The following is a 5,470-nucleotide window of genomic DNA, read 5'->3' as shown; positions in this document are numbered from 1 at the left end:
GATGGCGAAAATGTGATACAGTATAGTATGCTGTTGTCATGCAAATCTTGTGTTGCAACAGCTATCACTATGGCAACATGTCACATAAATCAGGGTAGCTACATTTCGTGTTGGACTAGTTGAGGTGTCCACTGTAATGTTAACCTTGCCTAACAACGGAGTGGCACAAATGATTGTGTGAAAAAAATGACACAATTTATCATACCAGTGTCCCTGAAGTTGTCATCTGGTGATAGTGCTGTACAATTCTTCTCATTATGAAATACCACAGTCAATACCTGTGACAACATCACATGACCTCACAAACGGTTCCCACATATCACCTTTATTTTGTACCATGCAATTTGTCATAGCAGTTGCAACAGTATCGATATGCGGCACAAAACGATTTGCTAGACAATGGCTTTGCTAGCTTATAGTATAGTTGAAAACACCCACAAAAAATTCTTTTATCATAGCCTTCCCAAATAGCACTATTAGCTGCCACAATAAGCATATCATAGGAGTGGTCATTAATACAGTACATGAGTTTTCATGTCCCAACAACGGACCAAGTTAGACACCAATTGGGACCTATATACTTGACACGGTCACTACTGTATATTGAGGTGGTGTTATAAATGAGGTCATAAAGTACATCTCAGTTGTGTTTGGGACCTATATACTTGACAAGGTCACTATATTGAAGTGGTCTTACAACTCTTGGCCTAAACATAAAGCTTCACCACAGCAGCACTATAGTATTGCAGAGTCAATTATTACTGCCTGACATAGGCCATTTATCAGGCAAATATCATGCATGGCTGACCATAATGGAACCTGCCTGACAAAATGTCAGACCAAAATAGAAGAAAGTTATAGAATTTTTATAGTGAAGCATTGTCAATAATAGCAAATGCAATTTGACAACAGTGATTGTATAGGATGAGTCACTCTATTCTATCAATGTATCATAAGGATTTCCCTATTATGACAAATTGCATAAAACAGTAGTATATCAATGTCAGGTAACGCTTTAGGTTGTCTGACCTTTTCACTGGGATTTGAAAAAAATTATAATTGTCTCTGGTATTGGATTACAATAGAATAATGGTATATGTTATAGCTCCCAACGGAACTGCTTCTAGAACACCTACTACTGAAACTAGTACTGCATGTGCACACTAAAAGGATTAGAAAATGGCAAGCCATGGATTACATATTCTCTAGGTGGGGAATATATAATCTTTAGACTCTATTTAGGCTGTTTTGGGTGGGTAATAAATCTCATATACTCCACCTTGCTTTCTAATATACTCCACGCCTTTAAGCACAATATGACATATGCTCAAAATAGGATTTGTCCAATCGCTATGCGTTGTTCACGTGCAGTGATTTAACGAGCGCGATTATTTAGTCACGTGAGGACGCATAGTTGCCATGGCGCTAGTATTATCGTAAGAAAACAGTGGCGGATCCAGGATGGGGCATTTGGGGCAAATGCCCCCCCCCCCCCCCCCTTCAAGAAATTGCATACAAGATCGAGATACTCTAATAGAGCAGTCAAGTACTCTAATAAAGCAGTCACAATGTTCATGAGGCAGTGTAGCTTACCTATGAAGCTACAAATAGGATTTTATTTTACATAACAGACGTGATATAGTTGGTAAGGATAACTAGCTATTATTGTTGTGACCCTTTTTTTTTTTTTTTTTTTTTTTTGGTCTTCAACTGGTTTTCAGCAAGTTTTTTGGTCTTCAACTGTTTTTCAGAAAGGTGCCCCCCCTCTTTCGAAACTCTGGATCCGCCCCTGGAAAACCAGCCGCTTTTGCCGAGCCTACAGCAGAAACAGCCATGGATGAGGTAAGTGATCTGAGTGTAATGTGAAATAGAGTCTAAAGCAGTTATACGGGCACAATGTGGAGTCTATGAAATTTATAAACCCTCAGGCCCTTAGTAGCGCCCTCGCTTCGCTCGTGCGCTACAGCCCGGGCCTTCGGGTTTATAAATTTCATAGACTCCACATTGTGCCCGTATAACTATTATATGCCTGCACAATGTGACTTCCGTAAAACAGTAAATTCACAAAATGTAAAAATTTCTACTCAGAAGTGGGCCTGTTCTATACCATATGCGTATTTTGTACCGTACGCGTACGGTACGATTTTCCGTACCATACGCATACGGTATAGACATTTCAAAATATTTCTGTTGCACTGTGGCAAAGCAATGCTAAAATGATTTTAAGATATTGGGCTGTTCAGGACAATGATGATGATAACAATCCCCTTTTTCCTTGATTGATTGTATTCCTAGTAGTAGTATATAGTAGCAGTACTAGTAGTAGCAGTAGTAGTTTGGCTGTGTAGTTGTATGTGTAGTTGTAACTAATTCTAGCATAATTCAAAAAAAAAAAAACTAAAAAAAAAAAATTTCTAATTACAAAGTTGATTCCGCTTCAGATTCCCATAATTCCATGATTCCTTGATTGATTCCAGTGATTCCTGAGGTCTTCGACGTGATTCCGAATCGTGGCGGACCCTCGGAGGAGGTTGGTCACGCGTCATAACTGATCGGGAATGTATATTTTACGGACTGGACCGGACCGTCCGACCGGAAGTTCCTGTTTAGCAAGCCAAGTGTTTAATACTTTCAAGTTTATTTTACGGACCAGACTAGAAATAGTCTGTGTGCCAGCCCACGAGCATTTTGCCAGCTCTGTCGTGCCCGATGATTGTAGCTTCGCATTGGTCTGGTCACTCTCCAGCGTACTGGGCGTACGCGTATCTAACTAGCTATAGCCCTGCAAAGCCATTTTAACTATACAGTAACTGTAGTTTACAGCAACCTCGATAATAACTATTCACGGGTAAAGCTTGCTCATTCATATCAGAGACGACGACCATCTTAGCAATCTTGCTAGCTAATGCTTTTAGCCAGGGCCGCCCAGAGAAATTAAGGGGCCCAGGGCAAAGAGTTAAAGTGGGGCCCTTCACCCAAGTTGTAAGTTGAAGACCAAAAAAAAAAAAGGTCACAACCTGCTGACAATGACAATAACTACCCATCACCAACCACATCTCCTTATCTATAAGCTTGCTACACTGCTCCTCTGAAGAATACTGTGACTGCTCTATTAGAATATTGACTGCTCTATTAGAGTATATCGATCTTTTAAACAGGTATTCAGGGTGCCCTTCATGGGGCCTCCTGGGGCCCCTTTCAGGCTGGGGCCCGGGGAAAAATGCCCCAGTTTCCCCCCCCCCCCCCCCCCCCCCCTGTGGGCGGCCCTGCTTTTAGCTACCTGGCAGCACAGCAAACGTTTAGCTAATATGGTGTCGAGCATGCTGTTCAGGTGATAGAACAAATCAAATGATTGCAAATAGTGGCCACTCAACAATATATCAGTCTGTACATGTAGCAGCTTAAAAGCTTTTCATACAACCAAATAATCAAGCATGTGTATAGATAATGATTTGAAGCACAGCCTGAATTTGTAAGCAATACTGACCAAGGAAAATATCTGTTCGAAGCATCTTTGTTGCCAAAGTAGCTACCACCGAAGCCCGAGGGTACCACTTTTTATCAGATCACTGATATCTGGTTGTCTTGGAATGTAGAATGTTTTGCTGCCAGACTTTAAATGCCCTCTTCTTGTAGAAGTTTCCTTTACTATAGGAAATATTGAAACTATATAGTGCTGTATGATCAATAAATTCCCACAGCTGGTCATAAAGTACAGATCCAAGTTGTTAACCGGCCAAGGCACAAAGCAACGGATAAGTAATGCTAATAATTTATATGCCACAGTCATCAAGATTCTCGTGTATGCATGCACGTCTACAAAATTTAGAATATGCATGGACTCTCTGTCTGTCGCAAACAAGCCATTTGAGTTCAAACATGATAGTTAGCTACATGCTATATAACATAAACGTATGTAATTCCTGGCCAGTGATGTCTGTCACCATCATGTAGCTTGAATATAATTATCACTGACTGCTGAGTATGTATAGTTCATTGTAAGTCCATTAAAAACATTTTGGCTGATTGCACAGGGTAAACTGGCTGACATTGATAATATTGCAATTTGTCAATGCTCCTGTGGTGATCACTACATGCTTTATCAGAAACCCTGAGTATAGTGACTTGTACAATAATGTACGTACATTGTTATTATTATTAATTGTAATTACACCCAATCATGAGTGCCCCATTGTCATTTAAAGTTTGCTTGTTAGATGGGGACATGATATGGAGGAGACATCAAAACCATTTTAAGACAACATCAAGAAGCCACTATCACTGAGCCATTTGGATCATCTGGGGAAGACCCAATAACAGAGACTGTTCCCTCCCTTCTGCCACATTATAACCCAAGATATAACTGTATCAAATCTATAAAAGGTATCAGAATTATTTACTATTTAATTATAATTGCTCCATCAATTAAAGGAGGAGGAGGAGATGTAGCTAATGACTTGTAATAATGCATGCACATTGTTAGTTGTAATTACACCAAATCACATGCACCTTGATGTAATACAACTTAGTTTCAGTTTTGTAAGAATTGATGTAGTTTCATGCTGTTGTGTCTCGTTCGAAGTGGGGATGTACCTGTGTGTTTTTTGTAACCATTCAGGGGCGTAGCAAAGCAAAAAACTATAGGGGGGCCACTATTGGTAACTAAAGCAGTGGCGGAGGAGGGTGTAGCTACTTGTGGGTACATTTAATTCTGACAGAGTTTTCTGGTAGTGAGACTGAGACATAAGTTAACTCTCTGCAGCTGCACAGTTCTTTAATTATTTTCTAACACGAATTACATGTGAGGTGTACGTAGCTTATTATCACTTTAAGCGCCTCTAATATTATTTCAAATAAACCAGGACCAACATTTTAATCGGTGAGAAAGGAACATAGGTTATCAGCGTCCAAGTAGGCCAATGATCTATAATTATTACATGTCACATGGTGCATTACTGTAAAAATGATTCCTGCTGCAACTTTTCTACAAACAAGTCTAACGTATATTAATCATAAGGTATTTTTATACTTATCATCTTATGTTAATCATATTTTTAAAGCTTAAATTAAGTGCTTTAACTTACGGTAAGCAAAGCATACTACACAGTAAAAAATACTTTCTCATTATGAGAGATAGCATGCTTATTAATAGTGAATACGTTCTTGAGTGCAAACATAACTTCTTATTTTAAGTGGTGTCAGGCTAAAACAAGATTATAGGCTTCTAAAATTTAGAAGACACTCGCGTTTAATTCTGTTATTTATTATAAGTTTGTAAACAAGATGATACTCATTCCCACCCAGTATACGTATTTGCCAGCGCCATCCCCCTTAACAACTACCAGGGCAAACCACAATCAAAAGATTATACAACTGTTTGCCAGAACAAACCAATACCTTTATTCATTTTTGCCAAGGACAATCCCAGACTGGAACAACTTGAACATTGAGGACTTAAGTAATTGTGATT

This window comes from Dysidea avara, chromosome 5 (assembly GCF_963678975.1).
Source record: "Dysidea avara chromosome 5, odDysAvar1.4, whole genome shotgun sequence".
NCBI lineage: Eukaryota > Metazoa > Porifera > Demospongiae > Dictyoceratida > Dysideidae > Dysidea > Dysidea avara.
Note: the sequence above shows the minus strand (reverse complement) of the source record.